General features: G+C 44.7%; 1 long non-coding RNA gene across 1 annotated transcript; it reads right to left on the bottom strand.

Annotated features, from left to right (window-relative positions):
- On the bottom strand, positions 9578-15850 carry LOC106502140. Its single transcript, XR_001918159.1, has 3 exons — positions 15759-15850; positions 11147-11349; positions 9578-10419 (listed from the first exon to the last, which is right to left on the bottom strand). It is a non-coding gene; the product is annotated as an uncharacterized LOC106502140 (long non-coding RNA).

Below are 19025 nucleotides of genomic sequence, written 5' to 3'. Positions count from 1 at the left end.
TCTTAAGGTGAGCAGGATTGTATTTCAGGAAGCCTACTCAGGTTGCAACACGAAGAATCAATGGGAACGAACCAGCGTGTAAGCAGGAAGCCCAGTTTCAAGACAAGTAATGTGACAGCGCTGGTAGAAACGTAGTAGCCTGGTCTCGGTCCAGGAGAAGGATGGGGACGGATGTGTTTGAGAGACTTTCTGGGTTTCGAACCACAGGATTTTCTGTCTGAATGATGTTTGAGTTTCTGTCTTAGACACCTAAGTGGTTTTTTGGTGTTATGTATCAAGAGAGAAAACACAAGGGACTTCCCATAGTGGTCCAGTGGTTAAGACTCTGTACTTTTACTGCAGGGGGCTAGGGTTCAATCCCTTTTTGGGGAACTAAGATCTCACATGCCACTCAGCTGAAACATAAAAAGAAGAGAGAAAACACCAAAGGAAGAGAGAAAACACCAAAAGAAGAGAGAAAACACCAGGTATGGGGGTGTGATGAGTTTAACTTTGACCATGTTGAATATAAGGTTCTGGCACTTCCAAATGGACGTTTCCAGGGGATGATTTCAAAGAAAGAAATCTGTGTTAAAAACCTAGATTTGGGAGTCATTGACAGGTGATAGTAAAGCCACGAGGAAAAGTTGAGAACCCTAAGGGAGACTATGTAGGGTGAGAACAGTAAAGAGTCTGGAACAGAACCCGCTTCAGGGGTGAGTGTAAGTGAAGAAGTTGCAGGCCCATCAAAGCAAAGTCAGAAAAGAAGTAAGAAAACCAGTAAAGTACTGGCGTGTGGTTTCATGGGATCAGGGAAAGATGTACTTTCAGGATCAAGTGGACAGTGATATCAGATGCTTCTGAGATACAGCTGGGAACAGGAGAGTGCCCATTGATAGGGAGCTTAATGGTCATCTTGGGGACTGCAGTTTCACTAAAGTGGTTGGGATGAAATCCAGCTTGCAGGGTACTGAGGACCCAGTGGGGCCTGAGCAAAAGGACACCGCGGGTTTGGACAGCTCTTTCCAAAATGTTGGCTCTGGACAGAGGAGAGAAAGACAAGTCTATAGGAGGATGTGAGAGTTGAACCATAAAGAAGGCTGAGAGCAGAAGAATTGATGCTTTTGAACTGTGGTGTTGGAGTAGACTCTTGGACTGCAAAGAGATCAGACCAGTCAACCCTAAAGGAAACCAACCCTGAATATTCGTTGGAAGCACTGAAGCTGAAGCTCTGATACTTTGGCCACCTGATGTGAAGGGCCAACTTATTAGAAAAGACCCTGATGTTGGGAAAGACGGAAGGCAGGAGGAGAAGGGGATGACAGAGGATGAGATAGTTGGATGGCATCACCAACTCAATGGACATGTGTTTGAGCAAACTCTGGGAGATAGTGAAGGACAGGGAAAGCCTGACATGGGGTGGCAAAGAGGTAGCAACGGAACAACAAGAATGTGTGGGACCAAGCACTTTTGTATATAGGAGAGAACTGAACATATTTTAATCTTTATAAGTCTTCAGAGAAAGAGAAAGAAATTGAAGAAATGAGAACAGAAAAATCATCAGTGGGCATGAAGGCGGGTGACACAGAGCCCCTAGCAAACAGGGAGATCCTTAGATGGGAGCAGGGGGACAGGTATAACGAGGTGGTGAACTGGCTGTCTGTAGCAAGCTCCCATTGCGGGCTTCTCTTTTTCCCTCTGAAGTTAGAACTGATAGCATCAGCAGAAGAGGAACGGCACACGTGGAGGATTCTAGGGGTTGAGGGGAAGTGACTCATCTCTGAGCACATCTGCAGAGAAGGTGACTGCCTTGCCCTGGTTCCCACACTCGGTGAGCTTGGGATTTTGTGTGTGTTCTATGATTCTTCTTCACCCCCTCAAAGGCCAGTTGCGTTTCTAACGAATGGTCCATGGGCAGATGCAGCCCTTCCCACACCTTGTAGGAAACGCCCTGGACTGGAGTCTAGGGGCCTCAGGAGAATCCCATCCCTGCCACTCACTAATCTGGATATAAGGTCGAAACATCAGGCCACGAGCGGCCAGTGATGAGCTTGATGCCAAATAAAACAGGGGATGTGCGCTTGCACACTCACGTACCCAAGCACACACTCCTAATTTACAACTTCCACACCATCTCCAATGTTGTTGTTTAGTCGGTCAGTCATGAGATCCCATGGACTGTAGCTCGCCAGGCATCTCCATCCATGGGATTACCCAGGCAAGAATACTGGAGTGGGTTACCATTTCCTTCTCCAGGGGATCTTCCCGACCCAGGGATCGAACTTGCATCTCTTGTATTGGCAGGCAGCTTGTTTACCACTAGTGCCACCTGGAAGGGTCTTGTATAAGGCTGCAATCAAGGTCTCTTAGGAGGTGTTGTCCATGACTGGGGTCTCTCTCACCTGCAAGCTTGGCTGGAGAGAGATCCTCTTCTGAACCCATACCCTCTATTCAGCTTCTCTCTGACTGCGGACCAGAGATCGCCTTCAGAGCCCTGCCACGTGGGCCTCTCCAACAAGGTAACGTGCTTCTCCAATGCACACAAACCACAAAGGCAGTGGAGTCTACTAGCAGAAATCACAGCCTCTTGTAATGGAATCACAGAGTTCATGTCCCTTCCATTTTGCCATATCCTGCCAGTCAAAAAACAAGTCACCAGGGATTTCCCTGGTGGTCCAGTGGTGAAGAAACTGCTTACAATGCAGGGGACGTGGGTTCCATCACTGGTCGGGGAACTAAAATCTCTCATTGTTTGCTGTTGTTGTTGTTCAGTTGCTAAGTTGTGCCTGACTCTTTGTGACACCATGGACTGCAGCATTCCAGGTTCCCCTGTCCTCCACTATCTCACATGCCTCTGAGCAGCTAAGTCCATGCCACAACTAGACCCAGTGTAGCTAACTATATGAATTAATTAATTTGTAGAGCCTATTTTAAAAAAAGAAAGTCACCAGGTCCAGCCCAGGTTCAAGGGGACAGAGTTATAGAAATGCAAGAAAACCAAGAGGCAGGCATCATTGAGGCCACCTTAGAAGTCTGCTTACTACAAACAGGCTCCAGATTTTCACTCTGAAACAGAGGTTCAAGCCAAGTTTAATCATGTTTGAGAAAGGCAGAGTGGCCTGAGCTGATATTTGACTCCTGAAGAGTAACAACTCATAGACAGGACCACATGCCAGTCACCACCCTAAGCTATGTACACGCACTTCTGATTTGCAAAACAAAGTTTCAAGTGAAGTATTTTCATTATGCAAATTTGGGATGATGAAAACAAGTTTTAGGTTAAGTGAGTCTGTCCAGGGACACAGCTATCAAAGGGCAGAGCTGGGTCACAGACAGAGACAGGATGCTTCCACACCATGAAAACCAGCTCTGAGCGTCCCCACTCAGCCAGGTCTGTGTCTTCAGAGCCTCACCTCTGCATGCCAGCATCTGCATCGGTTAACAATGAGTTTGGCTTTAATAGCCAAGAACCCAATACACCAGGGTTTCAATAAGAGAGGCTTCATTAAAAGTCCTTAGGGCTATTTTATCTCTAATAGCATACACGTGTCCAACTCTTTGCAACGCCATGGACGGTACTCTGCCAGGCTTCTCTGTCCATGGAATTCTCCAGGTGAGAATACTGGAGTGGGTTGCCATTTCCTCCTCCAGCACAAAATCTCAAGAAATCTAGAAGCAAACTGCTAAAACTAATACATGAATTTAGCAAGGTTACTGGTCAATATACACAAACACCTACATTTACCTGGGTTATATTTATGCAAATTATAACATATTTTAATATATAACATTCAGGTATGACCTAAATCAAATCCCTTATGATTATACAGTGGAAGTGACAAATAGATTTAAGGGGTTAGATCTGATAGAGTGCCTGAAGAACTATGGCAGAGGTTTGTGACATTGTACAGGAGGCAGCGATCAAGACCATCCCCAAGAAAAAGAAATGCCAAAAGGCAAAATGGTTGTCTGAGGAGCCCTTACAAATAGCTGAGAAAAGAAGAGAAGTGAAAGGTAAAAGAGAAAAGGAAAGATATATCCACTTGAATGCAGAGTTCCAAAGAAGAGCAAGGAGAGATAAGAAAGCCTTCCTCTGTGATCAATGCAAAGAAACAGAGGAAAACAATAGAATGGGAAAGACTAGAGACCTCTTCAAGAAAATTAGAGATACCAAGGGAACATTTCATGCAAAGATAGGCACAATAAAGGGCAGAAATGGTATGGACCTAACAGAAGCAGAAGATATTAAGAAGAGGTGGCAAGAATACACAAAAGATCTATATAAAAAAGATCTTCATGACCCAGATAACAACAATGGTGTGATCACTCACCTTGAGCCAGACATCCTGGAATGCAAAGTTAAGTCGGCCTTTGGAAGAATCACTAAGAAAAAGCTAGCGGAGGTGATGGAATTCCAGTTGAGCTATTTCAAATTCTAAAAGATGATGCTATGAAAGTGCTGCACTCAATATGCCAGCAAATTTGGAAAACTCAAAAGTGGCCACAGGACTGGAAAAGGTCAGTATTCATTCCAATCCCAAAGAGAGGCAATGCCAAAGGATGTTTAAACTACTGCACAATTGCACTCATCTCACACGCTAGTAAAGTAATGCTTAAAATTCTCCAAGCCAGGCTTTAACAGTACATGAACCATGAACTTCCAGATGTTCAAGCTGGATTTAGAAAAGGCAGAGGAACCAGAGATCAAATTTCCAACATCTGTTGGATCATTGAAAAAGCAAGAGGGTTCCAGAAAAACATCTACTTCTGCTTTATTGACTACACCAAAGCCTTTGACTGTGTGGGTCACAACAAACTGTGGAAAATTCTTCAAGAGATGATAATACCAGACCGCCTGACCTGCCTCCTGAGAAATCTGTACGCAGGTCAAGAAACAAGTTACAACTGAACATGGAACAACAGACTGGTTCCAAATAGGAAAAGGAGTGTGTCAAGGCTGTATGTTGTCACCCTGCTTATTTAACTTATATGCAGAGTACATCATGAGAAACGCTGAGCTGGAAGAAGCACAAGCTGGAATCAAGATTGCAAGGAGAAATATCAATAACCTCAGACATGCAGATGACACCACCCTTATGGCAGAAAGTGAAGAAGAACTAAAGAGCCTCTTGATGAAAGTGAAAGAGGAGAGTGAAAAAGTTGGCTTAAAACTCAACATTCAGAAAATTAAGATCATGGCATCCGGTCCCATCACTTCATGGCAAATAGATAGGGGAAACAATGGAAATAGTGAGAGACTATTTTGGGGGGCTCCAAAATCACTGCAAATGGTGACTGCAGCCATGAAATTAAAAGACCCTTGCTCCTTGGAAGAAAGCTATGACCAACCAAGATGGCATATTAAAAAGCAGAGACATTACTTTGCCAACAAAGGTTCGTCTAGTCAAAGCTATGGTTTTTCCAGTAGTCATGTATGGATGTGAGAGTTGGACTATAAAGAAAGCTGAGCACTGAAGAATGGATGCTTTTGATCTGTGGTGTTGGAGAAGACTCTTGAGAGTCCCATGAACTTTAAGGAGATCCAACCAGTCCATCCTAAAGGAAATCAGTCCTGAATATTCATTGGAAGGATTGATGCTGAAACTGAAACTCCAATACTTTGGCCACTTGATTTGAAGAACTGACTCATTGGAAAAGACCCTGATGCTGGGAAAGATTGAAGGCAGGACGAGAAGGAGACAACAGAGGATGAGATGGTTGGATGGCATCCCTGACTTGATGGACATGAATTTGAGTAAGCTCTGGGAGTTGGTGATGGACAGGGAAGCCTGGTGTGCTGCTGTCCATGGGAGTCACAAAGAGTCAAACATGACGGAGCTACTGAAACAAACTGATAACATATAATATGCTATAGCTATATATTATGAAATATAAATATATTTATATATATAATTATTTTAATTATCTTATTCAGTGATATAAATAATACTTTATATATGTTATATTCTCTATTTCTATATTTTCCATGTACAACAGTGCATAACCAGAAATTAAAACTAAAAAGCACTCATTTACCATGGCATAAAAAAAAGATCAAGTTCTTGGGAGCAATTCTAACAAAATATGGAAAAGTGCTTGACACTGATAACTTTTTAATATTTCTGAAGAAAAAAGAAGACCTGAATAATTGTAGATATAGGCTAAGTTCCTGGATTAGAATGCTCACTATTGTTAAAATGTCAGCTTGTTCCAAATCAATCTATGGATCTCTAGAGTCAATGCAGTCCCGGTCAGAATTCCAGCAGCAGCCTTTTGGAAGAAACTGACACGCTCATCCTAACATGTGCATGTATGACAGACTTCCTTGGCTAGCAAGTCATTAATTTCCTATCGTCATAAAGTTGTCAAGATAGTTCATCTGTAGATTTAATGTCATCCCAATAAAAATATCAAAAGGGCATTTTTTTTGGAACTAGACTAGCTGGTTCTAAATTTCATACAGAAAAATTACCAAGAATAGCCAGGAAAAGTTTGGAAAAATTAGAGTAATAAGGAGGATTGAGGCTATCATATATAAAAGCTTATTCTGAGTCCTCAAAAATCAAAGTAGCATGAATGGAAACAAAGATCACTAACACCAAGTACAAAATTCTGAAACAGATTTAAGGTTTCATGAGAATTTTGCGTAATAAATTAAAGTCTTGGCTCACAGGAAATCCATCTGAAAAAAAAATAAAGGTGCTCTTACCTCACAACTGACGCCAAAATAGATTCTGATAGATGAAAGATTTAAATGAAACCACAAATTACTAAACATGAGAATAATTTTATAAGCTAATATGAGAGAAAGTGTGATGCAAAATCTAGAATCATAAAATAAAAGAGTGATGAATTTTATCCTGGAAAAATTACTTACAACCTCTGTGAATCACAAATGCAATTATCAGAACAATAGTAACAACACCTCAGACAAACAAAAAGATAAACAACAAACTGGGACAAATATTTGTAACTCATATGACAGGCAAGCGCTACATTCCTTCCCATAAAGAAATAAAAGTAAGAGAAAATGTAACGATCTAATGGAAAAATAAACAAAGAATAGGAACATACAGGTCACAGAAAAAAATATAACAAATATGGATAGACCCCATCTTAGGGTGGTTTGCCTTAATGATTTTTTTGCCTTTATGATGGTGTGCTTTCAGTACAGTATTCAATTCATTATGTGAGACAGTCAACACTTCATTACAAAGTAGGCTTGCCTCTGATGGTTTTGCCCATCTGGAGCTAACATAAGTGTTCTGAGCACTTTTAAGGTAAGTAGGGCTAAGCAATGGTGCTAAGTAGGTGAGATACATTTTAATCTTACGAAGTTTTCAACTTATACTGGGTTTATGGGAACGTAGCTGCATCACGAATCAAGGATCTGTAGCCTTTGAACATATGAAAAGATGTTCAACTCCATTCATTTTAAGAAAAATGCAAATTGAAGGTACAATGAAATTCCATCTTTTCACCTGTAAGGTTGGTAGATTTTTTTTTAACTTTTATTGGCGCATAGTTGGTTTATAATGTCGTATTCATTTCAGATGTACAGCAAAGTGAATTAGCTACACATATCCACATATACACTCTTTTTAGATTCTTTTCTCATATAGGTCTTACAAAGTACAGAGTAGAGTTCCCTGTGCTGTACAGTAGGTCTTTATTAGTTATCTGTTTTATGTGTAGTAGTTTGGGTGAACTCTGGGAGTTGGTGATGGACAGGGAGGCCTGACGTGCTGCCGTTCATGGGGTCGCAGAGAATCGGACACGACTGAGCGACTGAGCTGGACTGACCTGAGTGTGTGTATGTCAATCCTAACCTCCCACCGTATCCCTCCCCTGCTCCTTTCCACCTGGTAATCATAAGCCTGTTTTCTACATCTGTAACTCTATTTTTGTTTTGCAGGTAACTTCATTTGTACCCTTATACTTTAGGTTCCACATATAAGCAGTATCATATGATATTTGCTTTTACGAAGTTACTTCAGTCAGTGTGACAATCTCTGGGTCCATCCATGTCGCTGTGAAAGGAAGTAAAGATTTTCTTAATTTGATAACTGCTGATGAGAATGTGAGAAAACAGGCATTCACATATTGCTGGTATTGGTCCATCTTCTATGCCATGACATTTGTCAATTTCTGTCAAAATTACAGATTCACGTACCTTTTGAATTAATTTCATCTCTAGGCAGCTAACCTCTAAATATGCCTGCACATATGAAGCACGACTGTCAGGAACACTCACTGTTTGCCGCAAAAAGCTGTGACGTTAAGTTGGAAGCAACATAAAGCCTTTACCATCAGTATCCATTTTGATATATCCATGTAAGGAAGTACTCTGCATCAGTTAAAAAGTGGGTCGCAGCTGTTTATCCTGATGCAGAAAAATTGCTAAGATACATTATCAAGTGAAGAAAACAAGACAAAGAACAATGTATACAATATGCTACCACTTGTATCAACATAAAATATATTGTGTGTCTGGTGTGTGTGTGTGTGTGTGTGTGTGTGTGTGTGTGTGTGGAGAGGCCAGTAACTGACAGTAACTGAGGGTACCTCTAAAGAAAGGAACCAGGTAGCTGGGGGCTAGGAATGGACAGGAAGACTTTCTTTTCAGGAAATATCTATCTTGTATACCATGAAAATACAGAAGCTATTCAATAAATCAATATATACTCACTGGAGAAAACAGAAACCTTGAGGAAGAAAAATAATACCCTCCCCAGCAAGGATACCTTAGTATGTTTGTGGGTACCCTCCAGCCTCTTTTGGTTTTCTGAGCATTTAATTGTTTTTAGCAGTGGGTGTGTTAACAGCATACCCTGTCTCCTCTGTTTTTTTCCTTTATTATTTCATAATGCACATTTTCCATTTTGAAATGTATTCTTGTAATATGGATTCATACAGATTTTCCCATGATCAAGCAGGGGCGGCATTTTTTTGACCATCACCTTGTGTATCAACACATACAGATCTGTCTTATTCATTTGAAACTGCTGTGTGATATTCCAAGACATGGAGCTGTCATTGTTTTTACATAACTGTGTCCTGCGTGAAAGAACACTGCGCGTGCGGGAGCTGCCCGCCCTCCAGTCCATGCGCAGTAATGCAGTGCTCCAGCCTCATGGGCCTAACAGGCTCCCCTCTCAGCCCGCCAAGACCACCCAAGGGTTAAGGACCTCTCTCCTGGTACCGTGAACCCCTACACTACCTTTTCCTTCACTCCACTGGTCTGGCCGAAGACTTCTTTTTCAGCTGACGGCCATCTGATTAGAGCTAAGGTGCTAATAACTAGAATGAAGGCCAATTAAACAGTACCAGATACAATCTGCATTTAAACAGGGGCTCCCTAGGGGCCAGAGGCTGGAATGTCAAGCATCTGGGTAGGACCAGAAGGGTGAAGCTTGGAGAGGGGTCCTTTCCCTTAGATAGCCTCCCCACATCTCTCTGGGGCTTCCTAGGTAGCTCAGTGGTAAAGAAAGGGTTAGTCTCTCAGTTCTTGAGACCCCATGTACTGGAACCTGCCAGGTTTCTCTGTCCATGGAATTCTCCAGGCAGGAAAACTGGCTTAGCCATTCCCTTCTCCACGGGACCCAGGGATTGAACCTGCATCTCCTGGGTCTCCTGCTTTACAGGCTGGTTCTTTACCCACTGAGCCATCTTCAGGAGAGGTTAGGAAAAGTCATATTCTAGCTGGGCCCATTAGTCCCTCCAACAAATCAGGGATTCAGTGAGTCAAGATGGGAGGCTGGCTGCTGAGGGACCAGTCAGTAGCCTCAGCTACATACACTTCCACAGAATTGTCCCCTTTCTGTTCTAACACTTCCCCAAGTTCAAAGCTACACCCTCATTAGTTTGTTTATGTCTTGGGTTAGTATCTGCCTTCCCACCTGGCTATAAATCCCATGAGAGCAGAGTCCACTTTTGGTTTTGTTCCCGACTGAATTGCCAGTGCTCAGCGTAGCCCCTGGCACCTGCTCTACAGATATTTTTGAAAAGAATGAATGAACGAAGAGCATTAAACAGAACAGAGGCATTTTCTTCCTGCAGGCATTTCTAGCTTGACTTTCCAAAGGTGACCCTGTAGGAATGAGAATAAGGTAATGGCTTAGTTCTTACATATTCAGGATTCTACTGGCAAACGGAAAGAAGCCTGGGACCAGAAAGCAGGTTATGGCCTCCCCGGCAGCTGCCTGCAAAGACAAAACATCAGTGGCCCCAGATGTTGGAATGGGAGACTAATTGGTCCTGGACACTGGTTGGTCCTGCTGGCCCACTGTGTAGTATTTTGTAGTCAGTCTGACGTAAGAGGCTAGAGGCGTGTGAATTCTTGACCTTGTCACCTCATTCCCATCCAAGGCTTGACTTGAAAGCAGCAGATTAATACTCCTGAGACGCACACCTTGTCCAGAAGCTTCGGCCACATGGAATCTACAGAAAAAGTCAAAATGGTAACTGTCCCAAGAGTCTCTTCTCATAAACATGCACCATGGAAAGTAAATCCTAGACTGTCCTATGAGAAACCTTAGCACTGACCTTGCCAATAGCTTTGTCTTATAGACAAGGACACAGAGACTCACAAGGACCTTCATCCTGCAAGTTCAAGGCAGCATGATGCCAGGACCCCCACCTTCACACTGAGCCAGTCAGGACCTTCAGAACCATGATGCTGGGGGTCCACCGTGACAGCTGGGATTCCTCCCCTCCCCCGACATCTCTGCCCTCATCTCTCCAAGGATGTTAAAAAACAAAAACCAAAATAAAGCCAGAAGACAGAAGTGCCCAGCAGTTCCCTGGCAACCCTCTATTTTCAGCCTTGCTGCTGCTGCTGCTAAGTCGCTTCAGTCATGTCCGACTCTGTGCGACCCCATAGACGGCAGCCCACTAGGCTCCTCTGTCTCTGGGATTCTCTAGGCAAGAATACTGGAGTGGGTTGCCATTTCCTTCTCCAATGCATGAAAGTGAAAAGTAAAAATGAAGTGGCTCAGTCATGCCCGACTCAGCGATCCCGTGAACTGCAGCCTACCAGGCTCCTCTGTCCATGGGATTTTCCAGGCAAGAGTACTGGAGTGGGGCGCCATTGCCTTCTCCGATTTTCAGCCCTACAGACTCTCTAACAAGCAATATGATTCTATTGTCAGACCCAAGTACAGCACACCTGTGGCTCTGGGCTTGTCCATCCACATGTCAATAGATGAAGCAGTCTCTCCAGGCATGGACTCATAAGCAGAGGCTCCCTAGCTGCTGCTCTCAAGTAGCTTCAGTTCTAGGACTTCTGGGCTGGTCTAGTGGTTAAGACTTCATCTCCCAATGCAGGTGGTGCTGGTTCAATCCCGGTCGGGAAGCTAAGACCACACACACCTGGAGGCAAAAAAAAAAAAAATCCAGAAAATAGAAACAATATTGTAACAAATTTAATAGGGTCTTTAAAAATGGTCCCCATCAAAAAAAAACAAAAACAAAAACAAAAAAAAAAACAACGAAACTTCAGTTTTACCCCAGCGCACAAGACCCAGGGCCAAAAGAGATGATGGTGGGTGGAGGTAGTGACCTGACCTATGTTCAGAGAGGGCTCCGTTCAGCCCACCTCACTCTGGGATGCAAGGAAGACCCCCTTGGTGGAGGTCAACTGATTGCTTCAGAGTGTTTTCCTCTGAAATTCCAAGTTCAGTGGTCCTGACATAATTCTGTACTTACTAATCTCATTAGTTAGTTAGTGTTAGTCCCTCAGTCAGGTCCAACTCTTTGTGACCCCATGGACTGTAGCCCGCCAGGCTCCTCTGTCCATGGGGTTTTCCAGGCAAGAATACTGGAGTGGGTTGCCATTTCCTTCTCCAGGGGATCTTCCCAATCCAGGAATCGAACCTGGGTCTCCTGCATTGCAGGCAGATTCTTTACCATCTGAGCCATGACTAATCTCATTACTGTCTAATAAATGCTTTTATAAGTCAGTATTTCTTGATGGACTGACTGAATGGATTAATTAACAGCCCACATGTCATAACAACCTATGAGGAGCTGTTGCAGAAAGCTTCAACCCAGATTGCTGTAATTATCACGTATTTAGGTCACACTAGTTCCAGGCACTCTATATACATTAGCTTTAATCCTTACAACAAACACGCCAAGGAAGTATTTAAAGAGGAAATCATTTGCCCAAAGGCATGCAGCTTCCTAAGTCATCCAGATAGGATCTAAACTCAGTTCTGCCAGCAACAAAGTCTACAGTCTTTGTTTTTCCAACACCTGCTAACCTCCCAACTCTGCAGAACAAGCCTGTCCACACAGACATGGCTAGCCCCGTCCTTTCCACTTTGGAAGTCAGACAAAAGCTGCATTTCTGGTGTTCAGTCCAGCATTGGAGTGTGTGCTCAGTCGTGTCTGACTCTTTATGACTCTTTATGACCCCAAGGACTGTAGCCCACCAGACTCCACTGTCCATGGGATTCTCCAGGCAAGAATACTGGAGTGGGTTGCCCTTTCCTTCTCCAGGGGGCCTTCCCGACCCAGAGATGGAACCCTCAGCTCCTGTGTCTCCTGCATGGCAGATGGATTCTTTACCCTCTAAGCCATTTGGTGCTGTTTTCTGGGCCAGTAGACAAGTGGTTATTTGCAAGAGCAGACACTTAGGGGTTACGGTAGGGTGTGGGAAGGATACTGACCTCTGCAAACAGGCAGCAAGCAGTGGGCGTTCAGAATCTTCCCACCGGGGAGGTATGCTTACAATGATAGAACTGCTTTAAAAAACACATACAAAAAAAGAGGCCAAGATAAAAGGGATTTCTCATCCTCTTTACAGGCCCTGATCTGTTAGGCTTCCCTAACTCAGAGGACAGAGGCCGATCTTTCATGTGACAGATTGTTTAGACAACCTTGCCTCTCTGGTGGAAAGGGTCTTGGGGTTAAACCTCCTGTAAGGACTCTCCCACCGTCTCATGTGGCTTCAATCACTGGGGAGGGACACAGAGATTGGTGTCAGCCTGGAGCCAGGGATGCACAGAACGGGGCAGTGGGAGGACTGGAGGGGAGGGGTGGGAGAGCGGAGGGGAGCAAGATTCCGCTGGAACTGATGCAGAGTTATCCATCAACCTCTGTCCTTTCTGACTCCAGGCTGTTTACGAAACCCTTACCCTAGTCTGTACCGGGCTGCCTGACAAAGTTTTGTGTTTCCTCCTTGAGAAGAAGGCATGGGCTTCCCTGATGGCCCAGTGGCAAAGAATCTGCCTGCCAAGGCCAGAGATGCAGGATGGATCCCTAGGTTGGAAAGATCTCCTGGAGAAGAGAATGGCAACCTACTCCAGTATTCTTGCCTGAAAAATCCCATAGACAGAGGAGCCTGGAGGGCTATAGTTCATGGGGTCGCAAAAGAGTGGGACAGGACTGAGTGACTAAGCAACAACAAGAAAGCAGTGCTTTTGTTACAGCAAAAATAAAAAACCTTTCACAAAGCCTACACACAGGACACACCCCTGCATGTGTCCTGAGCGTGCGAAACTGGACCTGCAAGCTGGACCTGCGAAGATGTGAAAATTCAGCATCCATGAAGACTGGCTGCTTCCTCTAAATATCTTCAGACATTCTCTCTCCCATTTCCCTCTCTCCCCCTCCACTCTTTATGTGAGTTTATCTATGGGATGGGACCCCCTGAGTGTTGAGGAACTTACTGAGCTCAGAGCTCCCAGTTCAAAATACAAAGTAGTGAAGGACGAAGGTTGGCAAAAAAAAAAAAAGAGAGAAAAGAAACAGCATGGAGAAGGGAATGGCAGCCGACTCCAGTATTCTTGCCTGGGAAATCCCAGGGACAGAGGAGCCCGGTGGGTTGCAGGGAAAGTGAAAGAGAGTGAAAGTGAAAGTTGCTCGGTCGTGTCTGACTCTTTGCATCCTCATGGACTACAGCCCACAAGGTTCCTCTGTTCACAGGATTCAGGAAGAAAAAAAAAGCAGATTCTAAGTCATTTCACAGAGACCTACATCCCTGTAGGGCTTCTTAGGGGAGAATGTAAGGGAAGGTCGGGGGAACTGCACTGAATAGCCACCAAGACCAGCAGCCCCACTGCAGCACAGAAGCCCGCTCCCCTAAACACTATTCACATGAAGGGGCTAGGCACAAGCAGGCCAGCTGGTCAACCCAAATCCAGAAGCTGGGCATCTTCCTCCGTCACAGGCTAAGTGGGGCCTCAGCACCAGCCTCTAGTCCACGAACAATTCTCATCCCACCCCTCACACAATGAATGTGTGCTCAGGAGCGCAGATTCACTTCAATATTTAATATGACCTTAAGGAAAGCAGCTGAAGGTAGGTCCACTGCCTATCTCCAGGAGAAAACTCAAAATTCTTAAATATTCTAAGGCTTTGATCAGGGATACGAGAGAATCTCAAGTGACCAGTGAACGGTTGGAAGCTAGAGTGTTTGGCATGTGTGTATTTTAAAGAATTCAGTTGTAAACTCTCTTGTACAAGGCGACCATCTGCCCTTGCACCCTTGGCTCTGGCAGCTGCAGGTGTGAGCCCTCGGAGGTGGCTGATGAGGCAACACCAGGCTCTCCTGTTGCCTGCTGGCCCGCTGGCTCCTGCAGTGGGCGAGGAGGCCAGCAGGGCTCCAGGCTCAGTGAAGCACCCCTCATGGATTTACTTTCTGCAGGACCTTGAGCTGGCAGAACCCCAAAAGGATTTCGCCCCCAGCGTGTTCTCTGATTTTCATACCTTTCTGGATTTCAAGGGTAATGTAATTTGAGAGTGTCTGAGTCAATGAAAATAGCTCAGCAAAGTCTGGTTTGTGAGAGCTATTTGATGACTAAGATGCTGAGATCCCTTTTTTTCCTCATGGTCTCTGAGTCCATCTACTCTAAACCCTTAACCTGGCTGGAAGCTGGAGAGACACAACCCACGTTATAGAGGAGAGTGGAGCCAAGGCATGGTGAGGAAGTGTATCTAATTCTTCAAAATCTTCCATGATTCTTTTTTTTAATTTGTCACACCACTCAACATGAAAGATCTTAGTTCCCCAACCAGGAATCGAATCCCCATGCCCTGCAGTGGAAGCATGGAATCTTGACCACCAGGAAGTCCAGTTCCATGATTCGTATGCCTATTTCACAGATGGGAACACTGAGACTCAGAAAGAACCTTAACGTTTGTAAGTGAAAGAACAGAGCTATGAACAGGATCCACCTGACTCCAGAGACTGCCCTTTCCCACTAGATCACATCACATCCTTGGGAAGCAAGCTACCCAGCCCCAGTGATCCCAGCCAGTACCTCATGCTTTCCCTGGTTCTAGCCTCTGATTCCTCATTCTAAAGCCCCCTACCAGCAAGAATCTAGAAGGACCATCTCCCAGTTCCCAGCAAAACAGCTCTGATATATACTACACTTTCGGCACTGAAAGTTTTTGATGTCCTGGGACTTCACTGGTGATCCAGTGGTTGAGACTTCGCCTTCCGATGCAGAGGGTATAGATTTGATCCCTGGTCAGGGGGCTAAGATCCCACGAGACTTGCTGCCAAAAATAAATAAGTAATAAATAACATAAAACTGAAACAATGTTGTAAAAAATTCAATAGAATTTTTTTTAATGGTTCACATAAAAAAAAAAAAATCTGAAAAAGAAATCTGCCATGTCCTTAGCCACTGGTCCTAGTGGCTTAGGGAGAAAGTGGTGTACATGCTGTGTACAACAGTGCAGTGAACATCTGATCGGGTCCCAGGAGGCCAGCCCTAACTGTGTCTGCCACTGCGGGGCTGTGTCATGCCAGGCCTCCGGTTCCCCACCTGTAAAACAAGAAGACGATGGGGCTGCTGATCTCAGAAAATCCAATCTGCTGACAATCTGCCAGGGTACGTCAATATCCACCTTGGTGCCATAGGACCACGCTGAACTACAGGAAATGTCAAGACAGAACAAGAAGTGATAGAAAGCATTAGCCACTCAGTTGTGTCTGACTCTTTGCAACCCCATGGACTATAGCCCTCCAGTCTCCTCTGTCCAAGGAATTTTCCAGGAAAGAATACTAGAATGGGTTGCCATTTCCTTCTCCAGGGGATTTTCCCAACCCAGGGATAGAACCCAGGTCTCCTGCACTGCAGGTGGATTCTTTACCCTCTGAGTCATCAGGGAGGCCCCAAGAAGACAGAGTGATCTGGATAAGAGAGAAGAGCTGGCTGACACATTGGGGGACGTGCCGGGAATTCCAATGTCTTTTCTGGAAAACATACAATCATCACCCTAGCTAGGAAGGACTTCCTTGGGATGAGAAACCCAAACCTTTAGGACTTTTCTTTAGCCTGGAAAGATAGCTAAAAACAGACATGAGTCTTGTGTGGAGTTCTAGTTGGGAGAGCCAGCCAGAGCGGCCTCCTTGGCGGAGCTGCCAGGCTCCAGTAAGATAACATCTCTGAAAGCATTTTGTCAGCTGTTTGGTGCCAAGGCAAGGACAAGGGATTTGAATTGTGTACAGGAGCTGGAGTTCCTCTCTTGAGGCTTTAAGGATAAATAAAGGCAGTGTTACTTGACGCAGAAGGGAGCAAACCACCCAACGGAGAAGTCGGCTGAAAAGTACCACTGACTCCAAATAAAACTCTAAGACATTTCATGAACATCAAAGGCTTTGAAATTAAAATCCAGAGACCCCTCTGTGGCTTACCCCAACAAACAGCTCCTCTTCCTCTTGCTCATCATCAGTCTACAGACGCACCCCTGGTCTCATCCTCAGTACCACAATGAGCATTTCAGGGAGGTATTACCCCCATCTTCCAAGTGAAGAAACTGAGATTCAGAACAATTACAAGAGTTGTCTAAGCCACACATCTAGCAAGCAGTATAGCCTCTAAGTCGAGCCAGAGGTCAAGGTTCTTTCTGCTGTTAACTTAGCTCACCCCTGGGATTTGTTCTTCTTTCATTTCTGTGTTCATTCATTTAGTAGACGTCTAGGAAGTAGCTTGAAAACAAAAGAAACAGGAAACTGGAGGATGTTTTCTTTCCCATCTTCTGGCAAGACTGGGACATTTTCAAGGGAAACAGTAACATTTTATCTCTGTTCTAAAATCACCTCCGTCATCTCATTGTCTTCACTGATTTGCAGCCGACAAGTTCTTAAAGATCCGCCCGTCTCTCTGGCTGGTCCCCTGCTTCTTCCTGGCTCCCTTCCTGGGTTCAAACTTCACTGACCTTTCAGTCCTTAATGATACCAGCCAAGCATCTGCTTTCTCAGGCGCTGTGTACAAGCCATTTCTCCCGTGCACACGTGTCCACATCCTTCCCATCATTCAGGTCTGGGCTCAGCTGTCCTGTCCTGGCTTCTGCTGTCTGACCCGTCACACGCCCTCAGCATACACAGCCCTGTCCACCACGGGGCCCTTAACTTTCTTCATGGCACCTACCACTACCTAAGATTTTCTAATTTATCTTTACTTGTTTGCTGCCAGTCTCCCCCCACCCTCAGGAATGGGAACACCAGGAGACTGAGGACCTTGTGTGTCTTGTTCACCAGAGATACCTCCTGTCCTGTGTTTAACACAGAGCAAGCTTGTGGTAAGTATTCATTGAATAAAATCGTTAATTACTGGTCACAGTGTCAATATTTACTCCATTGCCTCCAACTGCACTGTTTATACCACGCGGTGATTGTTATAAGTTGTACATGAGGGACCTCCCTGGTGGTCCAGTGGTTAAGACTCTGCCTTTCAATTCAGGAGGTGTGGGTTCCATCCCTGGTCCGGGAGCTAAGATTCCACTCGCCTCGAGGCCAAAACACCAAAAGATAAAACAGAAGCAATATTGTAACACATTCAGTAAAGGCTTTAAAAGTGATCCACGTCAAAAAAAATTCTTAAAAAAAAATTATAGACCAAAAAAAAAAAAAAAAAAAGCCTTTGCACTGAAATCAGATAGGTTCCAGGGAAATCTAATCTCTTCTAAAGAAAAGTTTCAGCAACAATCAGATCCGCAAACACACACACACACACACACACACACACACAGTATGAACCTCAATTAGAAGACTCCCTATGTCCTTTTGCTTTATTTGCTTGTTTACACATGGCATCAATTTATGAACAGTTGTTTCAGCTTCCAGGCTTGGGAAAAGTATCAGTAAGTTGAAGGCAGTGGACAGCACCTCTTCTGAGCCACCGTGAAGCAAAAATGACGGACGGTTCATGGCGGGGGCTGTGTTGTCCAGTCAGAGCTGAGACTTCTACCTCAGGCTCAGAACTAGACCCACAGGAAACAAGGCTGGCATGCTATTAGCGCCAGAGCCTCCTCTCTGCAGCCTTTTCCCTCACAATCCACCTGCTTCCCTCAGTTACTTCTCATCTGTAGTTTTCCCTCTTCCCTTATCTGACATGCTCTGATGAAAGGAGATGAGGAGCTCATTCACACTAAGGTGTAAGTGATATACATGCATTTATATTCTTTTTCAGATTCTTTTTCCCTTATAGGTTATTACAAAATATTGAGTACATGTTCAGTTCAGTCGCTCACTTGTGTCCGACTCTTTGTGACCCCATGAATCGCAGCACGCCAGGCCTCCCTGTCCATCACCAACTCCCAGAGTTCACTCAGACGCATGTCCATCGAGTCGGTGACACCATCCAGCCATCTCATCCTCTGTCGTCCCCTTCTCCTCCTGCCCCGAATCCCTCCCAGCATCACAGTCTTTTCCAATGAGTCAACTCTTCTCATGAGGTGGCCAAACTACTGGAGGTTCAGCTTTAGCATCATTCCTTCCAAAGAAATCCCAGGGCTGATCTCCTTCAGAATGGACTGGTTGGATCTCCTTGCAGTCCAAGGGACTCTCAAGAGTCTTCTCCAACAACACAGTTCAACAGCATCAATTCTTCTGCGCTCAGCCTTCTTCACAGTCCAACTCTCACATCATACATGACCACTGGAAAAACCATAGCCTTGACTAGACGGACCTTTGTTGGCAAAGTAATGTCTCTGCTTTTCAGTATGCTATCTAGGTTGGTCATAACTTTCCTTCCAAGGAGTAGGCGTCTTCTAATTCTAATTGAGCACATGTAGTAGGTCCTTGTTGG

Source organism: Capra hircus, chromosome 5 (assembly GCF_001704415.2).
Source record: "Capra hircus breed San Clemente chromosome 5, ASM170441v1, whole genome shotgun sequence".
Taxonomy (NCBI): Eukaryota; Metazoa; Chordata; class Mammalia; order Artiodactyla; family Bovidae; genus Capra; species Capra hircus.
Note: the sequence above shows the minus strand (reverse complement) of the source record. Positions and strands in the feature narration are given on the sequence as shown.